Here is a 17,544-nt window from a genome sequence, read left to right on the forward strand (position 1 = left end):
TTACCTCTAGTAATGCAAGTATTATATTTATTAAGCAAAATTACAGTTCCCAGTATGTAACAACCTTATTAACATGTATAACTTGAGCTTAATTAAATGGTAAATGCAGTCCCTTCCCAATTATAAAAGATATGAGAAGGGGAAAACTGAACTTCTAATGCTACTGATGATAATATTTACTCATTTATAAGAAATTTCTTGAACATTAGAACTTTCAGTTTATACATGCATGGTATTAGTGCGGTATAGTGGTTAGGAATGTGGTCTCTGAGTCAGACTGCTCTGAATTAAATCTAGGCTTTTCCAGTTACTGGATAGGTGGTTTTTGAAAAGATCTTACAACCTCTGGGCTTCCATTGCTTTACTTCTCAAATGAGAATAGTAGTAGATTCTAACTCATGGAAGATTAAGTAAGTTGATAAGAATATTTGGAACCACTCAGTAAAAAAAAAACTGGAATATAAGACACACTTTAAAAATACAGAACTGATACTCAGTTCAAGAACTATTTTTGAATTACTTATTTATATTTTTAGGGCTTTTGAAAAGTTTCCTCAAGTGGGCTTTTCCCTTCTAGAAGTGAACTTTATGCCTATCCTATAATGCTAGTAGCTCCTTAGCAACCAGTACTTTAAAAAAAAAAAAAAAAAAAAAAAGCTTTATAAAGTAGTCTGTCAGTTTGAAATCATTAGGTATTCTTCCTAGAAGTCAAAGACCACATTCAAAGCAAATTATATGCATGTTTCCTAAAAGTGTTAATGTGCTAATCTGTTGGTTCCCTGATCTAGGCAAAATGCCATAGTATTCCACATGAGCAAAATATCATGGTTCTTGAAGATTTCATATAAATATTACCCACTGTGTTTTCACATTTCCCAGTGTTATGCTTCCCCATTAAAGTCAACAAGCTGGAACTGGCATTGGGATCAGTAGAATGAGTTCACTTCAAATTATAACTCCAACTCCTTCTAATAAGGAAGAGTGGGCTGATTCGGCTATTAATTCTTTCACTCTAGTAAACATTTTGATTCTGCATCAGAGCAATGAAACCATTACTTGTGAGACATACATTTTGTGCTTTTCCCTTGGGAAACATCTAAATATTTCTAGGGTTCAAGAATGGTGCAATTGAATATTAAGTGAAAAGAAGGAACCATCCTTCAGTTAGTGAAATCATTCTTTTGATGGGGTTGGAACCGGATGAGGCAGAAACAGAGACAGAGAGTGAAGTGAAAAGTCGCTTTGCTTTCTGAGTGGAGGAAAGGCTTCATACTCAAGAAGGGTTATGAGGAGGGTGGGTACCCTTAATAGGAAATAGGAATCTGCACCTACCCTCTTCCATGGCTCAGTGTCTTCTTTTACTGCACTTTTTGTAAGCTGATTGCTTTCACTTCTCAAAATAATATTGACCTTTTGGTCTTAGCTGAAATCAGGAGAAACTCAAAAATTCAGAATTTGGTATAATTTATCCATTTTCTCTTCCTAGTCATAAATAAATAACTGTAAGTGAATGTGCTCCAGTTCTCTCTCTCTCTCTCTCTCTCTCTCTCTCTCTCTCTCTCTCTTCCTTTTCCTTTTGTCTCTTTTTTTGGTATGGCCTTCCTTTTTATTTTTCCAAAGCAACCCACTTCTTAAAAGTAATAATGATAATTCATGCCCAATTGGGTTTACAAGGTATTTGGGGAGCATGACACTACATGTTGCATGTGAGGGTTAACAGCGAACATGCCCATGTGCCCATTCTTGGCCAATTAAATCACTTTTGCTTCAAATGTACTATAGTACTCTATAATCTGAAACTCACCATAATTGATATGCTTGCCTTTCACCTCAGGGCCTGTTCATAAGCAACTACTTTTTCTTGCATTTTCCTCAGTATGAAGGCCCAAAATTCCTTTAGACCTCATATAATTATATTTCCCCTCCAACTTTGTCAATAGTGCCATCTCTTCTAGGAAAAAGTCATTTAGTTTCTAGAAAAAGAGCTAGCTCTCTCACTTATGGGATGTGGTACCTCTAGTAGGTGCTTTATATAAATTATCTTAGCTTTAGGGCTTATTCTTCCTGTCTTCCTTAATCATTCACCTTATACTTGATGTAATTGTTGAGGGGTGACTTGGTGGTACAAATTATTTATAAGTTCCTGAAAATTGGTGTCAAAGGCTCATGTACCACTAGGTTCAGTGTTCTTACTATATTCCCTCCAAAGTATCTTGAACACTGATGATCTTCATTTAATACAATTTTCAACTACATTTTAATCTAACTATAAATTCATTTTTTTTGAAGAAAATATGAAAAAATACTCCAAAGCAATTTGAGAAGCAAATAGAAATCATGCATAATCTGAATATTCAGAGACAATACCCTTTAATGTTTTGTTTTTCTGCTTACCATTTCTTTCATATATTCTTCTTTTATAACCAAAAGTAAACTGAAGCTTCACATTTAGCTATGAATTTTTGTCTTCTAGTTCTGTTCAGTTAGCACTACATGGTGAACATTTATAAAGACATAAAGTACTCTTCAAAGGCATAACTTTTAAGATTGCACATTTCCTGATTTTAAGATTTGTACTATGACTCAAGTTTACCAGCTTTGAGTATGCTCAAGTTCTCAGCATTGAGTATGAGGTGATTTCAAGTCTATCACTCTTAGTAACAAAATTAGAATAAAGTTCTGTCCTTCTCAGCTCCTTTCACTTCATCTTGTAAGGAGGAATCTTGGGAGGTAAAGTAGAGGTATGTTACACCAGAGCAGCCAAGCACAGTCACATTGGTGTGTTCACATTTGTCTTAATGACCAGTACAATCAGAAAATGAAAGGGTCTCACTTGTTCCCCAGAGATGAAGTTGCTGTTATTCAAGCTCCAGGTTGCAGAGAGTAAAATCCCACAAAGTCATCATCATTTGTAAGATTCAAGCTCTCCCCACCTTATCTCGACCAGTCCTCCACCCCTCACCATGCCAGTCCGCCAATCTTCCAGAGCACCACAGGTCTCCTCCCTCCCCACACTCTTTTTTCCCCACATATTTTACTGTGCATTATAGTTGTACATACTGATGGGTTTGTTGTTACACATTCATACACACACACAATAACACAATATAACAATGCCATTTGGTCAATACCACTCCTCAGCACTTCCCACCTTCTTCCACTTCTCTCACCCCTTGGTCCCTTTCCTCTACTCATCTCCCTTTGATTTTCAAGAGATCTGTCCCCATCTTTCTTTTCCTTCTTTCTCTCTAGCTTCTGCAAATGAAAAAAAAAAAAAAAAAGACCCCTAACCTTCTGAGTTTGACTTATTTCGTTTAACATAATGGTCTCTAGTTTCATCCATTTTTCTGCAAATGACATAATTTCATTTTTCTTTATGACTGAATAAACCTCCAATGTACCACATTCTCTTTACCCACTCATTCATTTGTTTATGGGCACCTAGCCATGTTTGACTCTTGTGAGTTGGATTGCTATAAACATGGGTATGTGCATATCACAGTAGCGTAATGACTTTAATACTTCAGGATAAATACTGAGGAGTGGTATAGCTAGGTCATATGGTGATTCCATGCCTAGCCTTTTTAGTAAACTCCATGCTGATTTTCATAGTTGTTGTATTAATTTACAGTCCCACCAACAGTGTAAAATGTTCCTTTTTATTCACATCTTTTCCAGTATTTATTATTTGTATTCTTGATGTCTGCCATTCTGACTGGTGTGGGATGAAATCTCAGTGTAGTTTAGATGTATAAAATGTATTCTATATTAAAAGTGGCATTGATTTAAGAACCAGTCTTTCAGGCTGGTAACTGCCTAATCTTCAAATAGGGAGTTCAAATTGTTAAGATTTTCCTATAAGCAATAGTCTCCCAGCAGTCTACCTTTACTGGTATCTTGCTCTATGAACATGTGCACATTTAGGTTTTCTGAATATATTCTCTTCTGTTTCTGGAGTTAGCTGGATCTTATCACTGACTGGAGACAGAGACTTCTTATAAGAAGGAAGTTTTCAGAATCTTTTATAATCCAAAATTTTTCCAGAGCTCATTGATTTTTATCTGTAATCATGACTTGTTCTCAGTATTACAACGATTTCTCTGATGAATGCTTTCTGGCTTATTGCTCAGTCCACTAACTCTAGCAGGTTCTAGAGGTTTAATCTTTGTTGCGGAAAGAGAGTTCTCAGAACTGGATTTATGCAGCCAAAGGACATTTGTTTCTTAGAAGTGTGTCTTTCTTTGAGAAATGAGATAAGCATTGCTTGGAGTTCTGATTACCTTGATTATTAACTGACTTAATATTACAATCAGATTCCTCTGAATTGAAATTCTTACTGGAAGGCTGAGGAAGTTTTGATGTATTTGAACTGTGTGGTCATAATTCTATGCTTTCCTGAGACTATGAAAACCAGTCCATTTCACTGCCCAACTGGTCACTCTTTGATTGAGATGGATGGGGCACTGCATTGTTCTCAGGCACAGCGGTGGGGGAATCATTCATACTGTGAAATTGCTGCAATGCTATGCTTGGAAAGCACTTGGAGTTCTGGAAAAACCTCCAAGACTTCCAGACCAATTAAAACAACTTCTCAGCATCCCTGGAGTTGATGGTGAAACAGTCTTTGTGAATTTGCTGGTCCTAAGGCACCGAGACTCTTCATCAGCAAACACAGTCATATCATTTGGACCTGATCACTTGAATTATGTGCTACATTTATATCAACCAGTTTCTTGTCCTAGGTCTAGACAATCTGACTCACTGATATTGGTCACTTTATCTGTGACAACAGATTCATCTAGAGGCTGGCTGCTCCCTTTCTCTGATACATAATCAGCAGAATCCAGAAAACAGAAAAAACCTGCTTCTGGTAACTGGAACTGCAACTGCACCACTTTCTTTGTTTTTTTCTCTGTAAAAATGTTGCAAATTTATTTCTTGTCTGAAGTGGTATACTGAAGTTTTTTGTAAGAGTAGGTTCATCTTCCAGGGCAGGCACAAACATTTCAGAAGAGTTCAATGATTCATTATTTTCAGAGCTATTATTCTTGGTCTTCTTTGAAATGAGAGAGAATATGATTCCATAGATCATCTTCTGACAGTTCTTCATGACTTGGTCTTTTCACCATGGATGACTTCCTTGGAATATTTAACCCTTTAGTACTAATCATTTGTTTAATATCCACAGTAATTGGATTTTCCTACAACAGTGTAGCATCTGAAACAATATCCAACTTAAGTCTAGAGCAGTAATTCCTATGCCAGATGCTATTAACAGTAGATGACTTTTGACATGTTTTGTGTTCCAAGTATGACTTCTTGAGAGTCAGATGTAACAGAGTCTGGATTGTAGTTGCTGATCTGTTCAAAAGTATTTTTATCCTTATTTCTGAGTGCTATTTGAAGAGCTACAGAGTTGTCAACATACTGCCCAACGTTACTTAGGGTTTCAGAATCAATGTAACCTTTGTAAGCATTTAGAGGAACGAGTTTTCTTTTGAAGGGATCAAAAACTTGTTGATAAAGGAAAGTATTGGTGGCTCAAATAAATCCTTTGATGTAATCCTCTGGTACTGTTATATTCATCTTGAAATAATGTTCATTTTTCTTGATAACCTTTATGATATCTGGATTATTGTCCAGTCAGAGTACTTTGCTTGCCTTTGCTAAACCAATCCCACACAATGATGGGAGATAGGTACAGCCTGAAAGAATACACATGTAACAAAATTTCTCTTCTGTGAATACATCTCCAAGCTGTCTGCACATGCCTAACTGAGCCTGATCAATTTCTACTCCATTTCCAAACTGATCCATTTAAATAAATTATCTTCTTAGCATCCAAAGCTAGGAGATCAGTTTTATGTCATTATAGCTTGTACAATGCCAGCTTTGTTAAGATAGACCAACTGTGCATCAGTTTCATATGGAGCCATGAGTCAATCTGCCCCCTGAGAATGAGCAGCCTTAATTACTTTGTGGGCGTGTGTGATATTGATAGAACGATGAAACATTCTCAGGTTTCTGAGATATTCCCCTCATGGAGAAGCTGCTTTCTCTTAAGAAGATTGCTTATTGTCTTTCTCTTCTAAACCTCTTTACCTCCTTCTTAGAAGGTAAAGTACATGCATCAAATACAAGAATAGGTGACCCCATGAGATAGTAACATATTTACAAATTTCATTCAAAATCCTATGCACCTATCAGTAGATTCCCATTTGACTAGTGTTTCAGCACAAGAAATAGCTCCTTCATGAAGCCAATGATATAGGTATCCACAGCTACTAGCTGTCCTTTATACTTCTTCACATGGATGGGCTCAGAAGCTTCTTTGATAAATTGTAGTAATCCTTGTATTCACATAGTATCAAATTAACCTCTTGCCACCCTATTAGAGGTCTGATGCTCTAATCCAGCAGTTCTCTGATTTCAGAAGTTGGCAGCTTTTCGATCCCCTCCAGTGACTGAGTCACTAGTTTTGGAGTGTGGTGGAATATTCTGAATTTAAACACTCAGGCAATCTGGACGCAGGTGGTCAAGTTTCAGACCATTAGTCTCCTATCTTTCAGATAATGTTTCTAATAAGAGTTGTTGAGGAAAACAGATGTCACATACATTTTGTGAAACTTGGGTAAGTTTCTCCTGAGCCAGATAAATACCCTCGAGTAAACATTTCCTCTTTGGAATAGTACAAATGACTGCATGCCATATAGCACATATGAACTCAAGGAAATCACCGGTGGCATTCAGGAAACAGTACCAGCAATGACTTTACTACTTTATTCTGTCTCTTGGGGATGTCAGCCATGGCCACAAGCCCATTCCAGACTCTATGTTTCCTTTGCCTTGTGCCAGTGCAATGAAGGCCAGGGACGCAGAACACGGGTGGCCTGGCCACAGTCACAGGCAGTGTATTTTGATTTGTATTTCCCTAATTGCTAATGATGTTGACCGTGTTTTCATATATTTGTTGCCCATTTGTATTTCTTCTTTTTTGTTTACCCATTTATTAATTGGGTTATTTGACTTTTTTGGTGTAAAATTTTTTGAATTCTTTATATGTTTCAGATACCAGTCCTCTGTCAGAAGAGTTGCTAGTAAAGATTTTCTCCTGTAGGTTATCTCTTCACATTCCTAATTGTTTCCTTTATTGTGCAGAAAATTTTTAATTTGATGCCATCCCATTTATTAACTCTAGGTATTATTTCCTGATCTTTAGGTGTCCCATTGAGAAAGTTGTTGCCTGTACTTAGGTGCTGGAGTGTTGATCCTACGTTTTCTTTAAGGAGTTTGCATAGTTTCTGGTCTAATTCCTAGGTCTTTGATCCATTCTGAGTGTATTTTTGTGCAGAGCGAGAGGTAAGGGTCTAGCTGCATTCTTCTGCATAAGGATAACCAGTTCTCCCAGCACCATTTATTAAAAAGGCTGTCTTTTCTCCAATGTTTGTTTTTGGCAGCTTTGTCAAGGATTGGGTGACTGCATCTGTGTGGGTTTGTCTCTGTGTCCTCTATTCTGTGTCACTGGTCTGTGTATCTGTTTTTATACCACTATCATGCAGTTTTTGTTGCTATAGCTCTGTAGTATAATTTGAAATTGGGTATTGTGATGTCTCTGGCATTGCTTTTTTGACTTAGAATTGCTTTGGCTATTCTGGGTCTTTTATTCTTCCAAAAGACTTTTAGGACTGTTTTTTTCTAGTTCTGGAAGAATGTCATTGGTATTTTGATGGGGATTGCACTGAATGTGTATATTGCTTTTGAAAGTATAGACATTTTGACAATATTAATTCTGCCTATCCATGAACATGCCTCTCCATACTCTTGGTTCTTCATGACGTGTTTTTCTTTTCTTTTTTAATTTTGTTCCCTTCTATTATTCTTCAAGTCTCTAAAGTCTCTTCCTTAATGGTTTCCTCACTTCTTCACAGAGTTAATGAGTCTTTCCTCTGTCCTTTATAAAAATTGGTCTATCTGTCATTTTAGTAATTCTATGGATTATTTTGTTTGTTCATTTTTTCATGTCTCTTACTATGGCAGGGATTGTGCTTGACTCACCTTTTTACCTTCGTCACTTAGACCTATGCTTGATCCATAGTAGGCATTCAATATTTGTTGAGTAGATGGATGATGAATAAATTAATGGACAAATGAATAACGGATCCAATCTGGAATTACAGAAAAGGAATTATGCTACATTTTCTCTGCCCAGTATTATAAAATTACCTACAATAAGTGGGAATTATATTTTGTGTATGTGTTTACAAATTCACAATAAGTGCTATAGACGAGCACCCACAAAAACATTGTCTCCCTCTCTACCCTCATATTATGCTGTCCCTATGTTCATGTGCCAGCCTTCTCTGAATTTGTCCTCCTTGCTGTGTTTCCACCCTCCACGAGGCATTTGTACCAAGTGTTTTCCCATTTAGCAGTCTTATCCCTGTCTTTCTCACTGTGTTGAATCCTCCTTACCCTCATATTCCCTATCCAGTGTCCATTTCCTCAGCTCCTTTACCAGTAGTAATGAAGGTAATAATAAGAGCGACAATATTAACAGCTAGCACCTTATTGAGAACACTTTATGTGACTGACTCCATTGTGAATACTTACCTTGATAATCTCATATAGTCCTCCACAACAACCTTCTGAGGTAGAGACCATTATTAACTCATTTAAAAATAAGGGGCCAGGTGCTGTGGCTCCCATAATCCCATAGTCCATAATTCCAGTGGCTCCAGAGGCTGAGGCAGGAGGATTGCAAGTTTGAGGCCAGCCTCAGCAACTTAGCACGACCCTCAGAAACTTAATAAGACCCTGTCTCAAAAAAAAAGAAAAAAAGAAAAAAAAAGAACCAGGGATGTGGTCCATGGTAAAGCACCCTTGGGTCCAATTCCCAGTACCAAAACCTAAAAATAAGAAAAAGAAGCTCAGAGAAATTATAGTTTACCTGAACTCACACAGCTGAAGTATGCTTAGGTAAAGTATGCATTCTCTTTACAACTCTTATCACAGGTGTAATCAGATATTTCTTTGAGTTGTTGATTAATGTCTTTGTACCTGTAAAGACTGTAAACTCAATAGGTTGACTATATCCCTCGCTTCTTACAACTGCCGGGTGCAGTTGAGATAGTACATATTTGTGAAATAAATAAACTTTTGTTTGATCTGTTATTTCAGGGTAGAATTTATTGGCTCAGTGTTTTTATTTCTTTATAAATGCCAAAGAGAATTTTATTAGGACATATTAGTATGTCATCCCTTAATTAGAGTTCGATTTCTTATATGGCAATCTAAAATGAGGGAGAGTTTGTACATGATGATGTGGTGACTGCTGGTCTCCCAGAGACATTACTATCAACTGCATCCCTATTCTGGCCATAAAGGATATGATTTTGGTCCCCACAGCCCTAATATCTTGTCAGTGATATAGCATATTGCTATGTATAATCCCGAAACCATATAGTTTGTCATTTTAAAAAATGTTCCACAACATGTTTTCCTTTGGCCCAGTGGCAATGTTATGTCATTCTCAAGGAATGTTTCTTTTGTATCCAAAGGCAACTTTAGCTTAGTTATCAGCAGTTCACCAAGAGGTTTGATGTATGCTTTGAATGGCAGAAGAGGAAAAACCCTAAGAATTCAGTTTAAATCTATTAAGCTGAACATCCAGGGTTTGGTTGGCTGCCAAAACACACCATGATAAGATTTTCAAATCTAATAATGGAGGAGATTAGAATTTGGTGTCCATTACAGATTTGCAGAAACCTATGTCTTTGTATTAAGACTTAACAGCTGAACTGAGTGAAATATTCACCCTTCTTCCCCCAACCCCATTTAGCTATAAGTGCCAGTTTGGCCCATGGATCTAATTCTCTTCATGTTATCTTGGCAACATTCCTTCATTAAAATATATAGTGATAATTCTATGTAACAGAGCTTTCTATGTAAGATCTTTCATTACAGGGAATTCTATGCAAGATCTTTCATTTCAGCATGGGAAACAATGAATAGGAAGGGAGACAGGATACCAAATAAGCTGTGAAGTTATAAATTATTTGTGGGTTGTCATTTTTATTAAAAAATTAGGTGCTGCTACTTTTTAAAAATTAATCAACAAATCCTGTGGGGCTGCTGTGTATTTGTCTATCTACTGTGTCAGTTCTGTGGTCAACAAGTTTATATAACTATACATAGGTGGTCTAGGCACAAATGTTTTCCTAAAATATGCAATTAATGTGGGTAAATTTTTCCACTTCATTGTTTACTGTTTCTTCCTTAGAACTTAGAGTATAATAGTCTCATCTAATTTCAGAAGTGTTAGAATTTAACTATAATTTCAGAATTTTGAATCTTTTCCTGGTAAAAGCCACTATACACACATTGGTTGAAGTATAATGTTATGGGAGATATCATGACCTTGAAACCAGAAGACCTGAGACTATGCTGGCAACTATTTTGGCCAAATTTGAGTTCATCACTTTTATTTCTATCTCTAAAGTATAGTGCACAACACCTGAACCACCTTCCTACTAGTGCAGAGTCAAAGAGATATGTGTCCTTAGCATCCAGTTTTGTGCCAACACAGTTATTTTATTAGTCTGTCTCCCAGTACCAACATTGCTTCCACAGAAAGGTGTTTTTTAACACTCTATTTAAAACTTAATAATCATTTTCCCCAATCAAAGTCATATTTTACTATAGTTCTGGTAAAATCACAAATGACCTTGATGTTTTAATTAACCAGTGAAATATTTCTCAAGCAAAGGTGTGATTCCCATTGAATCTGATCAAATATTTTAAATAATTCTCGTAGACCAATATTTAAATAGCCAAATAACTCACATTCCACAGAGTCTGGTTTGGGAACAAATGAGCTAGGTAGAAAGGAATGAGCCTTTGTTAATGAATTCAGAGAATTAACAAATTCTCACAGAATTTTCTTTGAATTCTCAATTCCGAAAATAAGTGCATTTTTAATCACCCAAGTCCTTGCCGTGAGGGAAGAACACAGCAGCATGCACACTCCTCTCTAGGAGGGATTTCTACTTACCTTTGTAACCAAGAAAACTGCAACACCTAGTGTAGAGCAGACCTTTCAGTAATGGGAAAGTAAATGTTGAGGAGTCATAGGGGTGAAGTGTGGGGATTGTGGAGGAATAGTCAGTCACAGGGTTGATCATCAGAAGCCTCCTACTGCCCCCGAGGGACCATGGCAACACCAACAAGCCTGTCAGAGGTTGACCACAAAATTATGAGAAATTTATGAGTAAAGTGTGTAGTGTTGACTTTTCCCTCAGAACTCTTGATGTTGTGTAAAAGAGTCATTCCTGCCTGAGATTAAATTCCAAATCCAGTTGTGTCTCTTAACCTCAGTTTCCTGGCTATGAAATCAGAGTAATGGCCTCATAGGATTAAAGTGAGATAATGAATATTGAAAGCCCATCGCATCCTAGTCACGTAACAAATATCATATCCTTTTCTGACCAACAGCTTTACATGGAACAGATCAGGCTATTGATCTCAGGTCTTTTGAATCCAGTTTTGAAGGTGAAACTAATGATTACAAGAGACAAAGTTTTTGGCATTCGTTACTCTAAGGGACTGACTCCAAAGTAGCTAAAACAAGTTCTAAGGAATAATCAAGATGAGTTTTGGTTTTTTTAGATCCTTATTATATAACCCACTCAAAATCTTGGCCAGAGTTCAGATTTGTTTAGACGTGGGAAGAGTCCACAGCAACCGAGCTGTTATTGTCCCCCAACACTACCTTTATTATTCTTCTTCAGGGTAGAGAGAGGTTCCCCAAAGCTAGGCTAAACTGATTGGTACCATCTTAGAACAATTCTCTACCAAGGGACCAATGAAGACAGCAGAAATTGATTGCACAAGTCTCCCATTCACAGACCTCAGGGGTAGACATATTACTACAATGCTGGTTAGATGCCAGACAAACAGAAACAAAAAATAAACACAAGGTTTCTTAGGCAAACAAGCCCTGTCTGGTTAGCATATGCTCAACACAGAGACAACTGTCATCCTTGTCTTTTCTATGGAAGGAGCAGTTTCAATGTCATGCGCTCTGCAGAAAATTCACTGGCTCAGAAAAAGGAAAGAATGTGGCCAGGGAAGAACACATTTTCAACAAGCTGAGCAAACATGGCTTTGACGTCAGGGAGGGAGTATATACATGGGTAACAAAGGAGATGTGCACACATGGGGATTTTGTGGTACCTGGGTGGCTGCCCAGAGCACTAAATTCTGGAGTGGAGAATCTCTTTGAAGACCCTTCACAACGCCTGGGAATTTCAAAGAATATCATCATAACTCAGAAACCCTTCAAATGTCATTTTACCTTGTTCTTCTGCCTCCCCATTGTGCTGGCTGTCCCTCGTGACAGACTGTAGCCTGGGGGAGGAAGTGGGTTGCAGCAGATGTGAACATCTGGATCACCTGCTGCTAACCCATCGGACTCCAGCTTCCCCATGGCTTTGGTGTCCCCGTGACATTTCTGGGGTGGCCTCTTCTCTAAGATAACTGAATCTTTTAGAATGAGGGTTTTAACTACTGGTTAAAATGTTCTGTAATGCTCTGACTGTTCAGTGAACTATACTTACTCCACTTTGGGGCATGGAATCTTCCTCATTGCCTTTTATGTGGATAATTGGCTTTTGAATTGTAGTCCTTCTAACATTTTTAAGTGAAGAATACATAGCTGGGGGCTTGGGGAGAACTGAGAACATCTTTTGTGTTTTCCTGCTATATAAATAACTTAGACAAAATCCAACTTTGATTCTGACTCTAATTCTACTTTCTCTCTGTGGGTTTTCCATATAGTTCATCTGAATACAGAGGGAAATCCAATATCTACGTGGGTGACTTTCAACCTCATTCTGCCCTTTTCAGTGCTCTTGTTTTTAAATGACCAGTATACAATGACATTGCACATCTGTTTCTGGTGTGGGAAGACCAGTAAGGATAGGGGTGATTGAGAGCTACATTAGGTGGAGTGATTACAAAGAAATGTCAAGAAGCAGAACTGTGCCATTTCCCCATTTTTATCTAATACACCCAGCATTTGGGAAAGGATGATGCAAGACTCCGTTGATGTGGCAGGGGTGGGGGTGGAGAGTTAGGTGTTGCATTGAGGTGCAAATGGCACACTTTTCAATAATCTAGCTGTGAAGACTGCCTGCCCGAGAGGTGTCTATGAGTGATGGGAAAACCTATTGGTTTTTGATGGCTGAGTTTGCCCCTATGTGATTTTGAAGATGATTGCTTCTTTGTTTTGTCTTTTAAAACAATCTGGTATTTTAATTACAATTCGGTATTACCTTTTAATGATGTTATTCTGTATGAGACACTAGGTAATTTTTAAAAGCACCAGACTTATTTCCGAGAAGTAGCTTGAACCCAGTAGGAACTGGTATATTAAGGTTCAATCCAATGAAAATGCAATTTTTAGTTTGAAGAATAAACATATGTTGGGAATCAGAAAAGTCAAAGTCCTTCAAGCAAGGTTAAGTTGCTTTTTAATACATTGAGTGTGCATATTTAGAAGTCTGGGGATTTACAATCAGCAAGAGGACTATAACTTTCTTTTTTTCTGATTTTGTGTGTGTAAATTTGTAGTGCAAGTGTTTCATTTCTCTAGACATTTGCATTTAATTTGCTGCTTAATGTGAAAGAAATAAAAAAAATTTAAAGGTAAGGAAACTATGCTCCAGAATGAATGTATTACATTTCAGTTACTACATGAACATTTTCAGTTGCTTATTGTAACAGTATTGTAATCTCAGGGAAGTGGTTGAAAACACTGTTCAGAGGATGGATTTTGACCTTAAAATAAGCATTCTCAAAGATTCTAAATAGTTAAAAGAGCCCATTCTGTCTTTTTTTTAAAATCATATTTAATCTCAATCTGTGTCTTATTTCATTGTTTAGAAGTGTAGTCTATCGCTTTTTTACTTCAATTCTTAAGATCTTTTTAAAAATCACTACTGCAAAAGATATGACTTCTTTTTGTAATAAGTGACAACATGCATAACTTCTTTTTGATTTTTTATTTGTTTTAATTAGTTATACATGATAGCAGAATGCACTTTGATACATCATATATAATGGAGTATAATTTCTCATTTTTCTGGCTATACATGATGTAGGATCCCACCCAGTTGTATAATTATATATGTACATAGGGTAATAATGTCTGATTCATTCTACTAATCTTCTCATTCCCATACCCCTACCCCTTTCTTCACTCACCTCTACCTAATCCAAAGTAACTCTATTCTTCCCTAGTCACCTCTCATTGTGAATTAGCATCCTCATATCAGAGAAAACATTTAGCTTTTGGTTTTAGGGGTCTGGCTTATTTCACTTACCATGATAATACCAGGTCCATCCATTTCCTTGCAAATGCCATCATTTTATTCTTCTTCAAGACTGAGTAATATTCCATGGTGTGTGTGTATGTATATAATATACATATATGTATATGTATATATAAAATCACAATTTTTTTATCCATTCATCTGTTGAAGGGTATCTAGGTTGGTTCCATAGTTTAGCTATTGTGAATTGAGCTGCTTATACATTGATGTGGCTGTGTCACTGTAATATGCTAATTTTAAATCCTTTGGGTATAAAGGGAGAAGTGGGATAGTGGGGTCATATGGTGGTTCCATTCCAAGTCTTCTGAGGAATCTCCATATTACTTTCCACAATGGTTGCACCAATTTGCATTTCCACCAGGATTGTCTGAGTACCTTTTTCCCCAGATCTTTGCCAAAATTTATTGTTGTTTATGTTCTTGATAATTGCCATTCTGATTGGGGTGAGATGAAATCTTAGTTTTGATTTGCATTTCTCTAATTGCTAGAGATGTGGAACATTTTTTCATATATTTGTTGATTGTATTTCTTCTGTGAAGTGTCTGTTGCATAACTTTTCTTTTAGTCTATTCCTTGTGCCTTTTGTGGGTTTTCCTTAAAATAAGCAAATAAACAAACAAAAAATCTTGCTGCAATATACTCAAAGTTTGTATCTTCCCAAAATGTGTGTCTTAAAATCCTTACCCCCAATGTGATAGTATTAGGAGATGGGGCCTCTGGGAGCTAATTAGTCACAAGGGTGGAGCCCTCAGAATTGGGATTAATGCCTTCATAAAAGGAACTCCAGAGAACTCTTATCCCTTTATCCACTGTGTGGGTTACAAGAAGTTGGCCGTCTGCAACTTGGAAGAAGATCCTCACAAGAATCTGACCAAGGCTGGCACCCTGATCTCAGACTTCCTCCAGAACTGTGAGAAATAAATGCTGTTTATAAAGCTATGGCACTTTGTTATAGCAGCCCATACTGATTAAGACACCATTTTGTGGAACTTAAAATCAAAAGAGGAGGGAAGACACATCACTAGAAGAAAGTAGAATAATGCTAGGCAACCTTTAGTTTCAAGATGATTTAAGAACTGTCTTTGGGAAAATGTGGCAAGTCTTACACATTATACAGATTTGGCTCCATAACACTTTTCAGCAATTAGGGTCAGTCCCTTAGAGATGAATCTGGAAACCACTCAAAGAACAAAAATCATGGTACCTGAGGCATCTTGTGCAGTTTAAAAGAGCACACACAGTGGAATTTTGGAATGGCCTCTGTCAGGCAAGCAGAGTGCATGGACTCTCCATGGGCCTACTCTGGGCTCCACTAATCCCTGCAGGGGTCCCCCAGACACACTATACACAAGACAGCTTATCATGGGGAGAGGACAAAAATAGAGAGGAAAAGGACACATTTTGTTGTTTCTGTTTACGGAACTCAACTCTTTGGTCTTCAAAGGTCTTAGCCTTGTCGAGTTGTGGGCTGTTGTTTTTCATTTATTCCCCCAAAAGAATGTGGAGGGAGAAATATTGCAAATACCCCCTGCCTCGGCATTGTTTGATTTAAAAAAAAAATTAATATAAACAGTTCCTAGCAGCTGGTTGAAACAATTATGCTCTTTACAAAAGCCTTTGCAGAAGACACTGAATGTTAAGAAAATAATTCTTTCAATTAGTGTGTGGCCAGTGCACCTGTGAACTGGAACCATCCAAGGAGACATATCTGTGAGTGTCAGTGAGAACAATTCAGGAATTCATCTACTCTGCCTTTTTCTATTGCCACATTCGAACAGATGTTAATCCTTGGGGTACACATGCTGAAAGAGCCGCCTTCCTATAATCCCAGGAATAAGAGAAAAATGAGTCAGATCAGAACTATTAATTTCCAACTGTCTGCCATTAGTATCATTTCTCCTTGGGTTTAGGGTCACTTTGGATTATTAAAGTTGTTGTTTTTCCTGAGGAGCATACGTATACTGGAGACTTATTGTTCTGTATATCCCACATACTAATAAAGCAAGTTCTGCTAACTGTATTAGTGTTCAAATTGTTGCTGTGTCTACCAGAATTCTTAATAGTTCTCTAGGGTTTTTTCCTCTTCTTTTCCCCCATTAAACTTGGTTGTTGTTGTTGCTGTTGTTTTCACTTAGAAATTGTTAAAAGTGGGTGACTGCTTCTTTTTTATGTCCTTTCCTAACATCTGTACGTGACTCATTGGTCCTTGTATGGAGTTAGCTATCAGGTACACTGACAATTTATTTCTCAAAAACATTTAGTGAGCACTCGACCTGCACAGTGTTGTGCTTGGTGTTAGGGCATCAGTGTGAATAAGACTTAACCTCTGACTTGGAAATGCCAGTCATTTTGCTAAGATCTTTGCTTCAATTGTCTGTTTAATGATCTGTTAAGGTATGCAACAAGTATCATCATTCTGTTTTTCAGGGTTCCATTCTTATCTGTGGAAGTGCTATGGTTTGAACACCGCTCCCCTCCAAAACTATATGTTGAAATTTAATTGCCACTCTAATAGTCTTAAGAGGTGGTGCTTTTACACGGTGATGTCAGATCCTTGCCTTCATGAAGTGGGATCAATGCCCTTATAAAAGGGTGAGCTGGGCCTTTTTTGTCTCTTTGCCCTTCCACCTTCTACCATGTGATGAGAAAGCATCCCCTACTCCCAAGGCTCAGCACTCCAGGTGCCACCTTGGAGTCAGAATTTCAAAATCTGCTGACACATTGAACTTGGACTTCCCAACCTTCAGAAATATGAGCCAATACATTTCTGCTCATTTAAATCACCCAGTCTATGGCATCTGTTCTAACAGCAAGATGCAGACTAAGAAAGGACTTCATATGTCAGTTGTTGAACTGCTGTGTAATAAACCACCCCAAAGCACAATGGCCTAAAACAACTACCATAAGCTAATGATGGTTCAGCTGAGTGATCAGCTCAGTGGATTTGCTTAGTCCAGGTTGGTTTCACTTACCTGTCTGGGGATTGACTGGCTGTTGGTGGGGGTGATAAGGAAAGCAGGACCACATTGTTTCTCATAGTGTGGAGGACTAGCCCCAGCTCATTGAAAGAACGACAAAGGGTTCCAAAGGACCCAGCAGCAGCATAAAAGACCTATTGGCACAACTGGCACAAGGTTCCTTCTGCTGGTTCTAC

At 37.6% G+C, this 17,544-nt stretch overlaps 1 pseudogene; it reads right to left on the reverse strand.

The window, feature by feature from the left end:
* Positions 1–3,886: 3,886 nt before the first annotated feature.
* LOC124989759 (exonuclease 1-like) lies at positions 3,887–6,363 on the reverse strand (annotated as a pseudogene).
* Between the last annotated feature and the right edge of the window lie 11,181 nt (positions 6,364–17,544).

This window comes from Sciurus carolinensis, chromosome 7 (assembly GCF_902686445.1).
Source record: "Sciurus carolinensis chromosome 7, mSciCar1.2, whole genome shotgun sequence".
NCBI classification, from domain to species: Eukaryota; Metazoa; Chordata; class Mammalia; order Rodentia; family Sciuridae; genus Sciurus; species Sciurus carolinensis.